At 46.9% G+C, this 20,979-nt stretch overlaps 1 long non-coding RNA gene across 2 annotated transcripts in view; it reads left to right on the forward strand.

Moving 5' to 3' along the window:
* Positions 1-10,145: 10,145 nt before the first annotated feature.
* Positions 10,146-20,979, forward strand: part of LOC113627633 (uncharacterized) — a 31,087-nt gene continuing 20,253 nt past the window's right edge. The window contains exons 1-3 of one of the 2 annotated variants that reach the window (XR_003435632.1): positions 10,146-14,026; positions 14,244-14,347; positions 16,123-16,390. This is a non-coding gene — a long non-coding RNA (uncharacterized LOC113627633). The remainder of the gene's footprint in view (positions 14,027-14,243; positions 14,348-16,122; positions 16,391-20,979) is intronic. The other variant, XR_003435633.1, reaches the window with a different exon arrangement.

A 20,979-nucleotide genomic window follows, 5' to 3' on the forward strand; every position in this document is an offset into this window, starting at 1 on the left:
CTGTAATCATTATAATATTCTAAGATTACAATCACAACAGTCCTGTTCTCAGATGCGGAGCTACGTGATGTCGATATCATTATTTCTTTTGAAGCGTGAGGAGTCGGGAGCCTCTTGGTTGACCCTGCAGCCCTGCTGTTTCCACTGCATCGTTCGTCTCTCCAACCTGATTAACTATAAAATACAGGAGTTCCTGGTGCACACTCTTCACCACAACCCGGTGTGACCAGTATTCCTGTGACTCTCTTTCTACAGATAAGGGACCCAAGACCCGAATGGTCCTGAGCTTTGTCTCGGGTCCCACAGCTGTAAAGAGGGAGCTGCCCTAGAGCAAGGTGGTTTGGAAGGAGAACTTGGCAGTCAGACCCATGCCTGGGTGACCAGGCATGTGACCTTTGGCCCCATACCATTTTCTCAATTTCTCCATCGTCTATCTCATGAGATTGTCTTGAGAAGTTAAGGTAGTAACGCGTTCAGAGTCCTGTACATTAAGCAGTCAACGTATGTTATTAATTGTTATCATCATTATTCTCACCAACTCCTGGGGGGAACATTTTTTCCCCACTCCTTGTGTTTCCCACTAAGGTGAGACTCTTGGTCTCTCCCCTTCACTCATTCATACCTCCTCAGGGAAGGGGGGCAACCTTTGCCCGACAGGGCGCCTGGGAGAGGGAACCGCGCGTGCTGGGCCCAGCTCTTTCCGGGTCCTCTTTGAGAGCTAGTTGCTGGGACGGCACAGTAGTCTAACTCAGAGGTACAATTATCCGGACGTCTCACCACTGAGCCCCTTGCCTCAGCCTGACTTTTCTTAGCTGAGGTTTGAGGCTCCCCTGTCTGGCTCCTGTGTCTTTTCTCTGTGATGTGTTCTGAACTTGGTGTGGAAAACCAAAAAGAGTCTTATTACCAACGTCTCCAAACCTCAACCTTAGGCAAAAGTGAAATCCAGTCCTTGTCCTGCAATTTCTCACTCTGCTTTTGCTGCCTCTATAGGATTTCTTCTCTTTCTGCCTAAAGATCTACGGAAGCCTGGACTTGCACTTAGAGTCACCCCAGAACTCAGGAGCCTGGACAGGTCCTGGGAGGTAATCAGCCCAAGGCCATGACTCCTCAGGAGATGGGAATTGGGACTAGGGTGGGGCTGGGATCCCAGGAAGATAGCTGGTCAAGGATGGAGATGGACCCAACTCACAGACCCTGCCTGGGTCCTTTCCCCGATAGGAGCTGCCTCCGAGCACCTGGGTGGGTGGCAGGCTCTCCTAGGCTTAAGCTGGGGAATGACCTGCCTAGGTGTCAGGTATTCAATCAAGAGAATTAAATCATTAGGGATGAGGGGTGCTGGCGGCGAGAATGAATAAGGTGGGAGAAGGAAGTGCCGAGGCCCCCAGGGGGCCAGCCCCTCCAGCCCAGGCCCCGGTGTGCAGGTCAGCCCTGCCTGCTGGGAACAAGAGGAAGCAAGGTCTTCATGGCTATACTGGCCGCATTCCTCCAATCTCTCACAGTGAAACCCCTTTATAGAAAGTGAAATGAATCTCTGACCGATTTGAAGCTCTCAGCCCAGGCCTGCCTTGTGCCTCAGGGAGTATGAGGGCCGCACGGCTATTGTCCTGACAGCAGTCCTCCGAGGCTGACTCCCACCTACCCCTCGAGCTACACGCCTGGCCCCCTAGGCTCCCGTCCACTGCACAGCAGTCGTGGGCACTATCAGGACGCTGTGCCTTTGCTTATGCTGTCCTCTCTCTCCATAGTGCCTTTCCTCCTGCTTGGCCTGGACAACTTATACTTAACCATCAAGGCTCAATGCAAGTCTCTTTCTGGTGAAAGGTGAGAGCGTTCTCCAACCTTCCTTTCTCTGAGGTTCTTTTTTTTTTTTTTGCGGTACGCGGGCCTCTCACTGTTGTGGCCTCTCCCGTTGCGGAGCACAGGCTCGGGACGCGCAGGCTCAGTGGCCATGGCTCACGGGCTCAGCTGCTCCGCGGCATGTGGGATCTTCCCGGGCCGGGGCACGAACCCGCATCCCCTGTATCGGCAGGCGGACTCTCAACCACTGCGCCACCAGGGAAGCCCCTCTCTGAGGTTCTTTTGCCACAGACCCCACCACTGCCCTATTGCGTTACTTCCTGTCCCATAAATCCTTGCCCTGACCCTGAAGGCATTTGAGTTGCAACCCCTGCTGGAGTTCTGCCACAGTGAGCTCTTTGAAGGGGTGTGTTCAGAGATGTTTCCCTGTATTAGTCGGGGTTCTCCAGAGAAACAGAATCAGCACAATGTATACATAGAGAAAGAGATTTATTATAAGGAATTGGCTCACATGATTATGGGAAATGACAAGTCCCAAGACCAACAGTCTGCAAACCAGAAATCCAGGAGAACCAATGGTGTATTCTGGTCAGAATGTCAACAGGCTTGAGATCCAGGAAGAGCCAATATTTCAATTCAAATCTGAAAGCAGGAAAAAAAAAAAGTCCCATCTCAAAGGCAGTCAGGCAGGAGGACTCCCCTTATTCATGGCAGGGACAGCCATTTTCTTCTACTCAGGCCTTCAACTGATTAGACGAGGCCCACCCACGTTGGGGAGAGCAACGTGCTTGACTCAGTCTACTAATTCAAATGATAATCTCATCCAGAAACACTCTCACACACATACCCAGAATCATGTGTGACCAAATATCTGGACACCCTGTGGCCCAAATTAACACATAAAATTAACCATCACATTCTCCAAGATCCCCTTCTCCTGATTGTTTAATCAAACACACATCTAGGTATTGTTGTGAAGGGATTCTGCAGATATAATTGAGGTTGGGGATTTTAAAATAGACTATCCTGAATTGTCTGTGTGGTCTCAATCTATTCATATGAACCCTTAAAAGCAGAGAATTTTCTTTGGCTGGAGTCAGAGAGATGCAGCAGAAGGGGAAGTCAGAGAGAGTCCAAGGATGAGAAGGATTTGATAGGCTGTTGCTGATTCTGAGATATAGGAGGCCACATGCAAAGCCCAGGGAAGCCTCTAGGAGCAAAGAAGGCCCCCTGTTTATGGTCAACAAGGAAATGGGGACCTCAGTCCTACAAACACAAGGAATGAAATTTTGCCAATGACCTGAATAAATGCAAAAGCGAATTCTTCCCCAGAGCCTCCATAAGAATGTGGTCCTGCTGACATTTGATTGTAGCCCAGCGCTGGATTTCTGACCTAAAGAAATCGTGAGATAATAAATGTATGCTGTTTTAAGCTGCTACGTTTGTGGTAATTTGTTATGAGAACAACGGATAATGAATGCAGGGGAGGTCCACGCCTTCCTCATTGCCATACACCCTGCACCTTAACATGGTGCCTGACACACAGTAGGTACTTGCTACATGTTTGTCAACGGGCTGGATTACAAGGCAATGCCCAAGTGACAAAACCTAGCCCTGCTCACCCTTGGAGGGAAGACGTTTTGATTCTATTTCTGCATGTGGGGCTCAGAATAGGAGAAGCTGGTTGACATCAAGTTGATGGACAGCCCAATTTAAATCTCTAGTCAGGAAAACTTGGGCGAATCATTGTTTTCTGCAGAAGACGACACCTCGGTGCATGTGTTCCATAATTTGTGGAGATGGGTTCCAGCTTATTGCATTTCTCACGAGAGGAAAGAAAATTGATTTATCTTCACAAGGTCTTCTTTTTCTTTTCCTGATGATGACGAATGTCTGCAGCTCCATCAGAAGATGACAGATGAAACATAAACTGTGGGTTGTGGTGGCAGAAGAGTCCTGACCCTTCAGGATCTAACAGTTTAGGAAGAATGTTATGATGCCCACAAGTAATTATACTACAAAGCAGAGATGTCATAGGATGAAGGGCAGGGCAAGAAGCCTGGCGTAGCAGAAAGCATCGTGGACTGGGAGCCTGAAAACTTGACGCCTGTCCCACTCACTCCTGGTTGCATGACCTCTGAGCCTCAGTTTCCTTTTTAAATGAATCTCTCCTGATTTCTTCCGGCTCTAGGAATCTGATGATATTTATACCAGAAAATTCTGACATTGACTCTTAGGAGGCCCCAGTGAGGCTCAATCTGACAAGATGGTACCAATTCATACATTATTTCAGCTAGAAAAGAATATACATATTTCAGAATTTTGAAAAGTTTTAAATTTAAGGATTTTAAAAAATTGATAGATATTTTTTCTAACACCTCCAAGACCTAAGTAACTGGAAAAGACTCTAGAGATCAACCAGCCCAGTGGTTTTTTAACAAAAATATTTAAAGCTGAGAAATGCTTTCATCAAGTTATCACCCAAGAGCATTCCCACAGGCACTGAGTAAGAAATGCCTAGAGCTCTGTGAAATATTTTGAAAATCGCTGCTCTGGCCTATTTTGAAAACAAAGAAATGGAGTGCTAGAGGGGTTGGGTGATTTGTACGAGGTGAGTGGCAGTCAGGACTTAGATCCATGTACTTGACCCCAAGACAGTGTTCAATCCATTACACTCCCCCCCACGCCCACCCCACCACCACAACTAAGAAGATAAGACTGCTGGGGTAGGAAGTTACTTCACTCTCACCTTCCTTTTCTCTTTATTTACAGGCAGAAAGAGACAGATGAGAATAGGGATTGGGGTCATTATCCCTCAGCATATGTCATTGTTAATAAGTGTGTTCTTTGTAGATTCATTAATCCACTGTTAGGAACTTAAAATGAGTATTTCAGATGCTTAATGTGATATCCTAGATGCTCTGAGAACCAAGTCCCCCTGGACAGAATGTTCTTTCATCTTTCTAAATGGTCTGTAATGGAAGCTCTGGGTCTGGCATGGGGAACACAGTCTATTATAACTTATTGATAACATTTTTTAGAACAGGTTTCATTAAAAAGTGTCCCAAATGACACAACTGAAGCTTATTCTCTATTCCATGGTGACGTTTTGAAATGTAACTTTAAATGGTTCTCCCTTTGTAAAAAATTTCTTAAAAAGAGGATTGTTGACAAAGTAGCGATGGTCTAATTTTAATACCTATTTTAGCAATACAATTTAAAATATCAATGATGGTTTATGTGAAATCTTATACACTTTAGAGTTGTATTGTACCTTAGGTATTACCTAGGTTGCCTCTGTTTTCAGAAGAGAAAATTGGGACCCTGAGAAGGTAAGTGGCTTTTCCAAGATTTTGCTGCAAGTTTGGGGCATAACTGAAACACAAGTCCAGCTCTCTTGGCGTGTGGACCAATGAGCTGTCGCTGAAGCTGTGCTTTAGAACACACCCAAGGCAACTCTCAAGCGGTATCGGAAAAAAGAAATTCTTTATTTATAGGAGGCACGTAGGAGAGTGGTTAAGAGCATAGCCTTTGTGATCAGACTCTGTAATCTTGGGCAGGTTACTTACCTCTTTAATTCTCACCTTTATCACCTATAGAATGAGGATGATAAATGCACCAACAAGGTAGGACTATTGTGGTGTTTAAGTAGTACAAGGCAGGTAAACATAGGATTCTTGGCATGGTAAATGTTATTTATGACTGTTATTATTATTAACTTGTTGAGTTTTATGTGTTTTCAACATGAATGTTTGCAGAGAAACTTGCTTCTCTCTGCTCCAGTTCATGATAAATTCCTATTTCTTAGCCTGTCAAATGCTGGATTTTGTAAAATCTGAGAAAAGCATATATTCCCTTGCCACCCAAGATCAACGTCCTCTTGGTGGATTACTTCCTATGTTTGCTATAGGAGGCTAAAAGCTAATTCTAAAGGAGCAGAAGAGCTGGCCAATTACCTTCAACAAACATTTCCTGAGCATCCCCTCTCTCCTGTTAAGCTGTAAAATGCAAAGACAGAGAAAAGACACGGTTCCTGGGCTCCAGGGGCCCTAAGATTGTGGAAAAGACAGACATCTCTAAGTGTCTCTGATGCACGTGTTAAGGCAAGTGTTCCTCTAGCAGGAAAAATAAAGCAAAGTGGGAGTTGATCTTACAGACTGAGAGAGAATTATTCTAATAAGACATATGGAAAGATCTCTGAGAGGTAGGATTTGGCTCGAGTTTTAAAGAGTTGGTAGAACTTCAACAGGTAGGCAGCGTCTTAAGATAACTCCCAATGACCCCACCTTCCGGCAACCACAGGCTTGTGTAATCCCCTTCCTTTAAGTGATTTGCTTCTAATGAATAGAAAACCACAGTGTGGAGGGGAAGTCACTTCCACGATCAGATTACAAAAGATTCTGACTTCTGTTTTGCTGACTCCCTTTACTGATGATTTTGATGAAACATGTTGCCATTTGGGGGAGACCCATGTGGCAAAGAACTGGAGGCACCCTCTGGCCAATAGGCACCTAGTAACTGAGGCCCTGAGCCCAACAGCCCTAAAGGAACTGAATCATGTCAGTAAGCATACAGATGAGCTTAGAAGTGGACCCTTCCTCAGTTGAGCCTTCAGATTAGACCCCAGTCAGGTCTCAATTATAGTCTTGTGAGAGATCCTGAACAAAGGTCCCAGCTAGGCTGTGCTGATTCCTGATCCACAGACACTGAGATAGTAAATGTGTGATGTATTAAGCTGCTGACTTCATGTTAATTTGTTACGCAATAGATACCTATTACAAGTGCCTATATGGGCAAAGGACATTACAGCAATGAAATACCCTGAGCCGTGGTCCAGGAAGCTATTGCCTTGTCCATCACTTGCCTTATGGGATTGTCTTGATGAGAAGGTGAGGCTAAGGCAGTTTGTACTTCCTGGGCCATAGATTTGTGGAATAGCAATCAGACTCATGTGGCTGGACCATAATGCTTGTGGAGAGACACAGCAGCACATGAGGTTAGAATGACAGGCTATAGCTAAATTGTGAAGGGCCCTCAATACTCAGCAAAGGACTGTAGACTCTATGGGGAGCCTTTGAGGGTCTTGAAGCAGGGAAGTGACTCTAATAGAGTTTCTCTACTGAATATTAATCTGATGCTGTGTGCAGGACAGAATGAAGGGAGACAACTTGGAAATGGCTGCAAAATCCCAGGGAGAAGCGGTAAAGGCCTGAACTCTGACCGAAGAAACAGATGATGCCCCCAAAACATACCATCATAGAATTCTCATTTGTGTTGGAAGTTCTCTGAGCATTCCCCTGGTTTATGAGGCAGGAACTTTATCAGGCATTTATCTGACATCCAACCCATTTTCATTCCACACGCAGGGGCAAGCTCATATTGGAATTGAAAACAATCACAGGCTTGACTTTGGGGACATGGAAGGAAATGTACCCAAGAAGGGAAAAGGGGGTGACAGGGCCATTTTTCAGCTTTCCAGAGAAGACCAATTTATAAACCTTTATAAGAGCGCCAGAGTTCCATGCTATGTCTTCTTTGCCTTCCAATGTCCTGGTTCTCAATCTAAGGACCCCAGATGGCTAGGGGCCCTTGAAGGAGGATTTAATGGTGTTCAAATCTATCCCAATATTTCAAAAAACACATAGATATGCCGGTAGTTACTCACAATAAAGCAACCCAGCTCAGAAGGAAGGCCAACTCACTTTGGTTGGGGCTATAAATGTAAACAGTGCAGTGTGGCAGTTCTGGGTGGCCAATTAGAATTCCTATATACTTTTTTTTGGTAATAACTTAATTTTTTCCCTCAGAAATAATCCATTTATTAACAAACAATCTTAAATTCCATTGTAGATATAATATGCCATATTCTTTGTCCAGCTTTATTGAGATAGAATTGGCATATAACATTGTAGAAAACATGTTGGTTTGATACATTTATATGATTACCAATGTATCATCAGTTAACATCATATAATTACCATCATGTCACATAACTATCATTTCTTTTTGTGGTGATAACATTTAAAATCTACTCTCTTAGCAACTTTCACGTATATAATACAGTACTCTTAACTATAATCACCATGCTGTATATTAGATCCCCAGAACTTATTCACCTTGTAACTGGAAGTTTATATCCTTGAACAAAATCTCCCCATTTACCCCACCCCCAGCCCGTGGGAAGCAACACTCTACCTTCCTATATACTTTTAATTAACGAAACTAATGAACACATCAGAATTGGAGGATGTTTGGTGGTAGTAGCCTAATGTGATGGTCAATAGCACGATAAAATTCTGGCTGTGTTGCTTGTCAGTCGTGTGATACTGCGTGATTCCTCAGTGAGATGCTCTTTTTTTTTCACCAGCAAGCTAGGGCCAATAACTGCTGTGCCTCTTAGAATTGTTATTTGCGATGAAAAGGAATAATATATGCAAGTTTCCTGGCACTCCATAAATGGTAGCTATTTTTAAAACAATTGACTAAAATATAAAATATTCTGGCAAAAGGAGATTGGAATAAAAGAAACTGTCTATGGTTCTGAAAGGTCAATCACCCCATTTTTGCCTCTTCATGCCAGGGGCACTGGTTCAGCTGTCTTAATTTCTCTCACGGACTCTTTCTTCAGCCTCTCAGCCAGGTTTTCTTATAATAAGTTTTCTCACCTTGGTATAATTCTCTCTCTATTTTTTTGCTGGAGTGACCTCTTAAGGTCATGGATCTAGTCATCTCATGCCCTTGGCAAACCCCTTCCAGAGCATACAAGACTCTTCAAAATAGAGTAGCTTCGGACTTCCCTGGTGGCGCAGTGGTTGAGAGTCCGCCTGCCGATGCAGGGGACGCGAGTTCGTGCCCCGGTCCGGGAAGATCCCACATGCCGCGGAGCGGCTGGGCCCGTGAGCCATGGCCGCTGAGCCTGCGCGTCCGGAGCCTGTGCTCCACAACGGGAGAGGCCACAATAGTGAGAGGTCCACGTAACCTCCCCCCCAAAAAAATAGAGTAGCTTCTTTCCTGTCTAGCAGCCTCTTTCCTTAATTCCCATCCTGTCCTCTGTGTCCTAATCTCATTGAGCCTCTCATCATTTGTTTCCCAGATCTGGCCCTTCAATACCTCTATGCCTTTGTTCATGTTGTTCCCTCTCCTTATAATACTTTCCCTCCTTCTTCATCTGGCAATCTCCAGCTAATTCTCAAATGTCACTTCTAATTTGACCTTTTCTGTGTTCATTTTCTCCACGCCTCAAAGAGATGTGGCTCTTCTTTCATCTGCCACCTTCATCAGACTTGATCATATTTCCGTGATAGCACTTGTCTTCTAACAGTTCTGTCTCTTGCATCAGAATAGGAACTCTTTGAAGGCCAAAGTTGACGTTTTATTTACCATTGTGTCCCCAGCACAGGATGGTATTCAGTACTGATCAATGAATAAGTGAAGTTACCTCTTACCCTGGCCCAGCCCTACTTTTGCCCGTTGGAACCCAATGCATTCTTCACGGCTTCTTCAGTATCTCCAAATAAATTGGCCTCTTCGTGAGCACTTAGTATTGTATTTCGGCTCATGGCATACCCACTTACTTTAGGTACAGGTTTTATCTCCAATGCATGATTTTTTTTTTTTTTTTTTTTTTTTTTTTTTGGTGGTACGCGGGCCTCTCACTGTTGTGGCCTCTCCTGTTGCAGAGCACAGGCTCCGGACGCGCAGGCTCAGTGGCCATGGCTCATGGGCCCAGCTGCTCCGGGGCACGTGGGATCTTCCCGGACTGGGGCACGAACCTGTATCCTCTGCATCGGCAGGCGGACTCTCAACCACTGCGCCACCAGGGAAGCCCATACATGATTTTTTATACTATGTTTTGTTTAATAAATGTGCGTAAAAAATAAGAAAGTCATTTACAATCAACTTCTAATAGAAACACACATGGATTTAGAGCTGGGGTAGTATCACTTCACAGGTGAGAAAACAGAAATCAGAAGAGAAATGGTTCTCCCAAGTAGCACAGTGGTGGGTGGCAGAGATAGGATTAGGACCCAGGTGTCCTTTCTCCAGGATCTTACTGTCCACTTTCACCAGGCTTGCAGAACACAGAATTGATGCCTTCGCTTAACTGTTTGTACTATTTTAATTATAATTTTATTATTATTAACAGCATTTAAAAATTATGTAACATAGATAGCTAGTGGGAAGCAGCCGCATAGCACAGGGAGATCAGCTCGGTGCTTTGTGACCGGCTAGAGGGGTGGGATAGGGAGGGTGGGAGGGAGACGCAAGAGGGAGGGGATATGGGGATATATGTATACATATAGCTTATTCACTTTGTTATACAGCAGAAACTAACACAAGAACGTAAAGCAATTATACTCCAATAAAGATGTTAAAATATGTAAATAAATAAAGTAAAAAAAAAAAATTATGTATCTTTTCAGAACCAATGACAGTGCTCCTGGATAGCAATGTTTCTTTCAGCTGAAATTCAACACCAGGAGTCAATATGCCTTGTTGTCTTTGAAAGGACACATGATTAATGAGAGACCCAATTATGCTGACGTAGGTGGACACGTATGCAATATACGAACAATCACAACAAAGACCAATGGGCACAACAGAAAAGAACAAACAACATGCTTGGAACAGTCTTGGAAAAGAACACAGGATTTGAAGTCAGAAGATCCATGTTCAGGCTTCATTCTGCCAATTCCAAGATGTGTGACCAGAGGCCAGCACTTAACTCCCCCAAGCCTGTTTCCAAATGTGAAAACTTGTAATGGAAAACTCATTGTCTGACTATACCAGAGTGAGGACATTTTGTAGATGCTATTTACTACATAATGCGTGAAAGATACAAGACAATTATCGGTGTAAGGTGCTGTGCAAAAATAGTTGAATTAAAGAACACAACTCATCAGCCTTTCCCCACAGACCTGCAGACAGAGATCCCATCCTCTCCACTAGGGTCCAAACAAGAAATGTATGCTTGTTTTCAACTCGTCTCTCTAAATCCCCACAGGAAGCCCCACCATCATACCCTCTCAATTCCACTCCTATGTGGTTCCTCCTATTATGACACCCACTTTCCTGCCCGGGGTGTGATCATCAACGTCTACAGCCTGGACCCTCGCAGCGCATATCCTTCTGATCCAGCCCTCCCCAAGATGGAATGCGTGCAGACATCGCTTGGGGTCTGGTTAAAATGCAGGTTCTCATTCACCGGCAGTGCAGGGTATATCCCGAGAGGGGCCAGCGCTGTTGGTCCATGGACCATATGTACAGAAGGAGGGCTCCAGTCAGTCTCCTTGAATCCAGCCTTGTACATGCCTACCACCCAGTCTCCACACTGACCCCAGAGAAATCTTTTCAAGGCATAAATACGATTATGTCACTGCCATGCTTAAAAAGTCTGAGTAGGCAGATTCAACGTCAGGATTCTCAACACTGGCTGCGGATTTCAATCACCTGGAAAGTTTTAAAAAAGCTCAGAGCTCAGGCCCCAGTACAGACCAACTAAATAAAGCTATTCAGAGGTACCAGGCAAAGGTATTTTTAAAATAGCTCCCCAGGTGGGTCTAACCATGGCTCCAAGGATTCTTCCAACACAAAAACTTACAACTTACCCCATCATTTAACCATCATAATAAGCCCAGATAGATTCCTTATTCCCAGGTAAAGAAGCCGTGGCCCCGGTGGGTTAAGTGCCTTGAAGTTGGGCCCTAAGTGCTCCATCATATGACGAGGTGGAAGGAAAGGAGAAAGCGTGACCTGCAGGAGTCCCAGTTCCATCATCGCATGAATATATTTGCAATTGCTTTCAGCATCTCTTCTAATTATTCCCCAAGCCACCGTGGCCTTTGATGAATTGGGGAAGAGATTGCTTGGCATTTTCAACCCAATGCTCTGATGCTTGAACACGGCAGTGGATGGAAAGTGACAGCATGTTAGCAGTCACTGCATTCCCTCTGCTGTCACAGCTCTCTCCCCTCTGCCCACAGCGTGGGCTGGGCTTCCCATCTCACAGAGCGGGGAAAAATGCTTCCAAAAGGTGATGCGACATCTCAAAATGTCAGACTGCCAGTTGCCACTGTCAGCTTCTATGGCCCATGGTATCTATCAGATGGAAACAATTAAGTCCCCAGAGCATGGGATCTCCCTCGGAGCTCAGGTGGACAGCAAAAAAATGTATAAGAGTGAGGAGTGTTGTAGCATGTACGGGGCTGGCACCTGGCATCAGGACCTCACTTCCCATGCATGTGATCTGTTTAATACTGAATGCAGTTCCAAGAATTCTGCACTGGGTCCTCACTTTACAGATGAGAAACCCGAAGGCTCAGAGCAATGATGTGGTTTGCCCAAGGACACACAGATGGGAGAGGCAGGGCCAGAATCAGCCTGCAGTCTGATGCCAAACCTGCAGTTTCTGGTACCCAGAACAGTGTGCAGCACAGAGAAGATGCATAATCAACACGTGATGAATGAATGAGTGAATGAGTGACTCAATGAGTGAATGAATGTCTCATGACATGCTGCCTTGAAGACAGCCTCTACCAGTCATTAGTTATAGCACCTTGGGTAGGTAACTTTACCTTGCCTAGCAAGGATGAAATACCTGTTTTTATCATCGGTGTTGGAATGGCTGATAAAATGGGTTTAAATTGCTGATCCTGAGATCAGGGTAAAGGGAAATATCCAGGTTCCAGGGGACAGTGGTCCAAGAGCTCTTCTCTTCTCTGGGCCTCCTGTTCCTTATCTATAGAATAGGAGCGTTGGATGAGACGGACATTGAAATCCTCTGTTTTACAGATATCCTAGGATCCGGTAAATCTAGTAATGCTTGTTGATGTGCAAACGGTAGCGGCCTTGAAGGCTTTCTCCCCGTGGCCCTAGTGCACCTTCATCAGAGTGCCTTTGCTTGCACAAGGTCTGGATAAAACAGAAGGAGTTGAGCTGGTGTCTGGCTCCCTCTGTAGCCCTCTGGGCATCATCTGCTTCCTGCTCTGGGCATTATTTCCCTTCTCTCACGGCTAAGTTCTCCTTTGCCAGGCCCCCAGCCTGGCAGTTAAGGCCCCAAACTTTCCTTTCAGCATCATGTCCCACTGTTCCCCTTCCTGGCCCAGCCCAGGCCACCTGCTCCCCATGTGGTCCTGCATGTTCCCATCTCACTGCCTCTGCTTGGACTGCGCCCTCAACCTGGAGTGCTCTGCCCGCTGGTCAAACACCTCCCCTCCACTGAGCTCCCCAAATCCTCCTTGTTCCTGTAGCACTCTGTCCCACGTTAGACATCATTCATTCATTCACTTATACATTGACTCTCAGTGAGTCTCCTGAGCGCTTGGTCTGTGCCAGCCACTATGCTATACACTTTTCCTCTGTCATCTCATTTAATCCTTTCAACACTATGAACCTGGTATCGTAAATATCTGCATTTCACAGATGAGCAAACAGAGGCGCAGGGAAACCAAAGTCACCCAGCTCATGTGTAGCAGAATCTGTGGATCATGTGGTCTCACCACGGATCCCAAGTTAGCCCCCTTGTCTAGCACCTCTTCTGCCGGATCCTGGGCTGCCTCAGAACAGGCACTGTCATTCAGGCACCCAACATTCATTCAGCAAGTATCCACTGAGCACCTCCTGTGTGCCAGACCCCATGATGGTCACGGCAGTTCTGATGGGCTCCATATGGCCTCCCGCTCCTGTGGGGTGCCTGGCCCCGGGCTTGGCTTCCTAAAGGATGCTCTGAGGTTTCTTGCTGAATGGCATGGCTGGTAACACTATGTGAGAAGCAGAGTTCAAAGCTGATGATGGCTGCAGATATGAGGGTGATGCACAAGGGCTGTGCTGCCCATCTGTGGGCTCTGCAGACACTGGAAAGAGGAAGCTGATGGGGGCAGATGGGTGTTCAGAGACAGGGAGGCATGGTCTCATTGACAGGGCGGGGAAAACCAAGGTGAGGATGCAGGAAGACGAGCCTCACTGCTCCAGATTGGCCCAGCGTGGCTCCCTGAGGCCTGAATCCAGACTGCAAATCCCGCCTGCCACAGAAGTAGGTTTGAGACTGTGCACATGGCTGGCCCGAGTCAGCCGCCTGTCACCTCCTCTTAGAGCCCAGCCCTGTTCACAGAGTGAAGACCTGGGAGGCAGACGGTGGAGAGGCGGACATGGAACCAGGCTCCCTTCACCAAGCCCGGTTTTGTTTGTGCATCAGAGAAAGGAGTTACTGCCTGGCTGTTGTATCTTGCATGTTGGTTCCTTCTAGAAGCTTCCGCTGAGGGCTCTAGAAATTGCTGCTGCTCCTTGCCCTGGCTAAGCAGAAGCCCTGCGGTTTGGTTTAATGTAACACTCATTTATTCATTCTATTATGGGCTGCATGAGGCATTGGGCGCTGGGAGAAGCATGAGGGGGAGAAAAACAGGCCCCAGGGAAAAGACAGACCTGTACACGGCTTGCCCTGTCCCCAGGCAGGAAGGCCACATGCTGTTACTGATGGGTAAGCAGAGCACCGAGAGGACCCCAAGCAAGGAAGGACGGGCCCGCTGTGCTTAAGGAAAGCTTCCCAGAGAAGGTGAGATTTGAGCCGGACTCAGAAAGGGGGGGAGGTTTGACAGACTGAGAAGGGAGTAGGTCGTTTCAAATAGTGGTGCAGACGTTATTCTAATAAATTGATCTGATAGTGGCATAAAACCCTCTGCTGCCCCCAGTCTTCCCCCGCTGGGTTTCCTCTCCCAGGGAATGGACCTGCCCCCGCCGCCCAGCCACCCTTTTACCTCCAGAGTTAGCAAATCTTCAAGGCCTATCTAGTCCACCTTTTTCATGGCTTTCAAATTTTCTGCTTCTCTCCATTTACAGCACCACGGACAGCTCAGGCCGCCAGCGTTTCTCGACCAGACCCCTGTCACAGCCTCTCAGCCCCATGCAGTCATCTTTGCTTTCCTCTGGGTTCTCTTAACGCTTGGAGCTTATGTCTATTGTTGACTTTATCACATTGCATTTAGTAGTTTTCCATGTCTGGGAGCTCCTCGTCCCTTTATCTCAAGGGTAATATCTGGCACATAATAGATGCTCCGTAAGTGTCTGTTGAAACCACTCGGTGTTGGCTTTCAATACTGGACATACGGTGACCCAGCTGAAAGTTAAGGCCACTAGCCAGGGGGTTTCTCCAATTCATCTGACTCCCAAAGGGTACAGACCTACTGCTTCCACTGGCCATTAAACTAGGCATTTTCATGACCAAAATGATGGGGCAGCAGCATTTTGAAAGGGTCTAGAGGAAGGCAACATCATCATGAACCCCAATTGCGGGTGAGAGAGAGTAAGTGATGATGATGATAGGTAGGGGCCTGGCTGGTACAGTGTCCTGGTGTAGGAATGCATGAGCCATAAGCATGCGGATTTCATTTACCTCCTAGAGACTCTGCTATTTTGCAAAACTGAAGAAGAACTAGCGGGGCTTGGGAGACTTAGCCAGCTTCCAAGACCTAAGAATAGCAGATGGCATGGTACCCTGAAAAGAACATGTAATTGGGAGTCAGGAGACCCAGGCAGGGATTCTGGCTCTACTGTGAGCTGCCTATGTGGTCACAGTCGCATCTATAGCCAGGTACTCACTCCAGCACACGCTCCTGCACTTGCTAAGGGATCCCCAAATATATGGCTCACATTTGCTTGGGAGAACTGCTTTCCTGTGGTTTCCTACACTCAGGCAGCAGTGGATGGGAGCAGCAGTGATGGTCAAGCTAGCCTGGGTCTGATATTTAAAAAGTGGTAAGCAGGTGATACAGCCTGCGGTTAGCACATTCCGTCCACTCTCCACTCCGGCAGTTTCAGGCTCTCCACCTCCCACGCCCTGCACCGGACACACAGCATCCCTCAGCCTTCCCTACTCCCACACTGGCTCTCCATTTCTTCTGCTGTGACCTCCAAGGTTCCCCTGCTCCATCCTCGTCCTGTTCTTGGTAAACTCAGAGCATTCTTCAAACAGATTCCATCAATGTTTGGGGGGAATGGCCTTGCGTTCTTGGTGGAGTCCAATGTGCACAGCTCAAGCAGTGGAAAGTTTCACCTATATTGGGAGTTTGGTTCTCTGCCCCTCCTTTCTCCTGGTGTGCTGTGCAAGCCTGTAGTAGGCCCAGGGAGGATTTGCCGCCTGGCTGAAAAGCAGCGATCCCTGCTGAGGCCAGACCCTGGGACAGAGCCAGGCCTGCCCAGTAATCACTCTGCATACAGCCACATGGGGGGCAGCAGGTCCATCCCATCCCAGGGAGTTATTAAAATCTTGGGAAGAGGAGCAATTTTTGAATGTTTTGCAACACTCAGCGTTTACTTAATTTCACTTGGCAGGAGTCTCTGGACTTTGGCTTAAGAGAGTCAAGCATTCTGAAAGCCTCCCCAAGACAGACTCTGAGAGGAGTGTGGGTCTCCTCGAATCCCTGCGGCTCCATCAGGATGCAAAGGGAGACCCAGCAGATTGCGCAGCTCTTTGGGATGAAAAAGAGAAACGGAGAGAGACCGACAGACAAAGAGACAGAGGAAGGCAGAGAGACTGATCGACTTAATTGCACCTTGGAATTGTTGTAAGAGAGCACAGGACCTGGAACTAAAGTGGGGTGTAAGTACTGGTCCCCCTACTCACTGGCCGTGAGACCTTGAGGTATGTTACTGACCCTTCTAATCCATACAATGGAAAAAAGATGATCTCCTTCAAGCGTTGCTGGCAGGATTCATTAAGAGAGGGTGGTACTTGGTAGACTAGAAACTGAACACTCAGAAGCTAGTCCAGCAGGCAGGTGGATGTCAGCATCGCTGATGGGAACTCAGGGCATCAGGCTGGATCCTGAGCCCAGAGACTGTCTTGGTCAGGACCGCAGGCAGACAGAGCGTTAAGGCAAGGAGACGAGATGAGGGATCAGAGGCCAATGACACAGGACAGTGGTCCCGGGTTGCTCGTGTCAGGGCAGAACCAGAGGTCAGGATTCATGGTTCTCATCATCCCTGCAGAGAACAGACCCTCAGGGCAGGCTTGATGCTCCTCCATGGCAGCGCAGGGGCAAGCAGGGCTGAGACACAAAAGGGCAGTTGGAACAAGCCCCTCCCGGAGAACTGAAAACCCCACGGCAGTGAGGGGCAAAGCACCGGGCTCCCAGGCTGTGATCCTTCTACCTCTCTGTGTCTCTGCGTCTGCCTCTTCCTCCTGGCTTCCTCTGCCACCCCGTCCTGGCTCAGGTCCCAGTGTCCGTCACATGGACCATTACAACTCCATCACTGGTCTCCCAGCCTGCAGCCTCAGCTTCCCCAGCTTCTTTGCAACAGCTCTCAGTGGATCATTTTAAAACACACACCTCAGTATATGCCCTACCAGGCTGAAAACCTTCGAATGTGTCTCCCCCCAGAGCAGTTTCCAAAGCGGTGTTCCAGGGCACCATAGCTCCTCAAGAATGGTGTTTCTTGGAACAAAGGTTCTGTGCCCAAATTATATTGGGAATTCTGGGCAGAGCAACCCAAAGCGAGTGTCCACCCAGCTGGACCTCTCAGAGCCCTTCCAGTACAAATGTTCCTGTGAAACTCCCAGAAAGCGGGAGTGACTCCCTGTTTCCAAGCTTGTTTGGAAACCTTCTTCCCCTTTCTTTTGTGGAAAAGGTGTTTCACGGAGTACAGTGTGGGGAAAGGTGACCTAAAGAATGAAGTCCAAATGCGTCAGCCTCGCATTGAGGATCTTCTGTGATTGGGCCTTAAGGTCATGGAGAATCAAGTGAATTGTCTCAAAATGGGTTTTTCTGTAGCCATAAAAGCCTCCCTTGGGAACAGACGAACTGAAATTAAGCAAAAGTGATCTTACATCACAGCTTTTCAGAGTATTTGCAGGCGTGTGATCCTGGTAGCACACTCCCATAAATACTGATTTGACACACGCCCTTTGTTTTATAAAAAGGATAAAACCGAGGTTGAAACAGGAGCAGGACACACAGACGTGGCCTGGCCGTGTGCTAACAGGGGCAGCACTCTCTCCACTTCACCAGGGATGAGTGCATTCCTAGAGAAACAGGTTTTGGAGAGTCAGGGAGCAAGTTGTACCTGCTGGAGTGCTGACCGGGAAGATTAATGGGATGAACACAGGAAGCAAATACAGAGGAGCCTGAGGGGGTAGAGGCCATAGTGATTTTCACCGGCTGGTTAGACTGAACTGCAGGATTTCAAGAGGAGAGAATAATGGCCAGGGAATAAAACCTCCTGTTGAGAAAGGATGGTGATAAAATGCTTCTGGGGAAGTCCAGCCAGCTCCAGAAAGCCCTCCTCTAGCATATTTGAAGAATCAGCCACGTGTAAGGATTTTTTTTAAGCATTAGTGCCTTACTTCTGGTTTCCTGGAAGCAGAGCCCGAGACAGGGCTTCCGGGACACACAGTATAATGAAGTAGATGTCTTAGGAGAAAGGGAATGAGGGAAAAGGAACAGCTCGGGGAGGCAGCAAGGCTGTGTCCTCCACTGACATCTAACTCCCATCTGGTCCACGGGGAGCCCAGGGATGTCAATTGCACCACAGAGCTGGTCCCAGCTTGAAGCAAAGGCTGACTTTTATGCCGGAGTATCAGGGTGTTATCGGCTGCCCCACTCCAGGGAGTGAGGGGCTTGTGATACAACCTTCCAAAAGAAGCGGCTTCTTTCAGCTGAAGGCAGTTCTCCAGAGAGGGGGCAACTATGAGCTGTGAGCAGCCAGCACTCAGGGGGGAGACGGAGGCTCTGCAGAAGCAGAGGGGATCTGGTGGGATACACACAGTGGCATCCACTGTAATACACCTCCTACATGCTGCAGACGGGGAAACTGAGGTCCAGGGAACGTCAATGACTTGCCAAAGATCACATTACTCAGTCTCTGAGGTTAGGGCCCTATTGTCAACGTGTTTCACAGTTTCATCCATACATCCTTGAAGACAGAGTGTGGCCCCTGGTAGAATCTGTCTTTTGTGTTTGCTCAGCGCAATGACTGTTGAACTTGTGGGCATGATATGAGACATATCTCTTTAAACTGGTGGCGTACTTCAGGGCCTCGACATTGCTGCATCTGTAGTACAGACTGTAATGAACTGTCTTCTCTTTATGCTTGTGCCTAGGGGTAACTTTCTTGTAAAAGGGGCTAGTTTAAAAAACAAACAGACAGCAATATCCTCTCCAATATGTTTCCCTAAGGGATAAAAATGCATCCTCAAATGAATACGAATGTTGGAATCATAGAATTTAGAGCTAGGAAGGGAATCTCAGAGATCATTTAGGGAGTGGAGATGGGGGAGGAGCTCATTTTCAGCACCAACAATGAAACACCACACTCTTTCTTCACCCACCTTTTCCTTTGGCAGGTGTTTACTGTAAGCCTGCAGGTCAGAAGCAGTTAATTCTTTCTCTCCATTCTAATAGTCAGACACATGTAGGCAATAAAATAATATCCAGGATATTCTGTAATATCACTTGCAGCCAATAAGAGCTTCTAAACCATGTGTGAGAATCTAAACTACCACCTGAGTTGGTATCGTTCCATCCCAAAGCAAAGAAACTTGACATTTTAATTAACTTGTGTGGCCTGATCATGGGCAAATGTAGGTGGCATCTTGAAATATGGAAACAGCACTTGAATCTCAATTTCAACCTTCGAATATCTCTTGGAGTCTGAGGATGCCTAATTGGAACTCAGTGAATATTTTCATATTATAGATGGGGAAACTGAGGCCCAGGGTAGGGCAGTGATTTTCCCAAGGCCGCACAGTAAAGAAGACACAAAACTGAAACTCAAAGACATTTCCTCAGGACTCAGGGATACCCCACATCAAATGTTAGGGCCAATGGGGCTTCCCTGGTGGAGCAGCGGTTGAGAGTCCGCCTGCCGATGCAGGGGACACAGGTTTGTGCCCCGGTCCGGGAAGATCCCACATGCCGCGGAGCGGCTGGGCCCGTGAGCCATGGCCGCTGAGCCTGCATGTCCGGAGCCTGTGCTCCGCAATGGGAGAGGCCACAACAGTGAGAGACCCAAGTTAGGGCCAAGAAGATAATGAGTGAACTTGCGCATTGCAAACAGAAGAGTTCTCTACATATGTAAGCACTGGCCCTTCTGGAGTCCATCCTTTTGAAAGACTCCCTTGACAAGCAGAAGGACTTGAAAAGTCAGCAGGAACAGGGAGAAGCTCAGGACTTACAGTTTTTAATGAGGAGAATCAGGACGTTTTTCTGTGGCTTTTCTTGAAGGTGATCGCTACAACGCTGACGGACGATCCCTTCCCATTATAATAGCAGTCTGGTGGTGATATCATAGCAAATAAATTTAAGTGACATGTGGAGTGCAATTGCAGAATTTAAACTCTAACCAAGCACTGTATTTTTTTTTTTTCTGAAGATGTGACACAGAGCTGATTGACCTGCATTCTTGAGCCATATTTATAGGGCAAAAGCTTTCTTGGCAGCGACGTGAATCCGTTCGTGATCTTCAAGACTAATAGGATAAGCCAGCAAGAAAAGCTGGGTGTGTGTGACTCTCTACCTCTAGAAGGGCTGGAGTCATTATAGTTCTCCCTGGGTACCACTGAGTTCAATGCCACCCTGACTCAGGGTGCCCACCCAAGGTGCTGTTCCCATTAATGAGAGCTGCCGCCACAGGTGCCAAGACAGCTAGGACGATGTGGGGTCATTTGAAGGGCATTGCTGAACCCCTTTCTTTGAACCTCTCCTGCTGATTCTGAAATGCCTTTAGAGTGGCTCAGTTCAATTTTGTTCATTGACATCCAAGCTGGAAGGAAGCAGAGAGTATCTAAATTGACATTGTCATTCGACAAATGGAAAAACAGAGGCTCGTACCAGGAGTGTGTCTCACCCGTGATCACAGCTAGTGACAGAGCCAGAGCTAGAACCTAGTTCTAGACCCTAGAACTGTTGGGTTTTCCTGGAGTTCTGATTTCACCATGTCCTGTAGTCGTCCCAGCTGAACAAAACTATAGTGGGTAGCATCAGGCTCTGCTGTGAATAACACAGCCACATGTTCGTTCTTCAACAAATAACTTTACTGAGTATCTATTATATGTGAAGTACTCTTCTAAGCACTGGGAACATTGTGATGAACTAGATAAAGGCTTTGCTTTCATGAACTTCTGGGGAAAGAGATGCGCTGATAAACTAATAAACAATTAAACAGATAATGTCAAGGAATTAGATAACCCTA

Source organism: Aethalodelphis obliquidens, unplaced genomic scaffold, assembly GCF_003676395.1.
Source record: "Aethalodelphis obliquidens isolate GAN/ISIS:26980383/991018 unplaced genomic scaffold, ASM367639v1 scaffold21, whole genome shotgun sequence".
In the NCBI taxonomy this organism is placed as follows: Eukaryota; Metazoa; Chordata; class Mammalia; order Artiodactyla; family Delphinidae; genus Aethalodelphis; species Aethalodelphis obliquidens.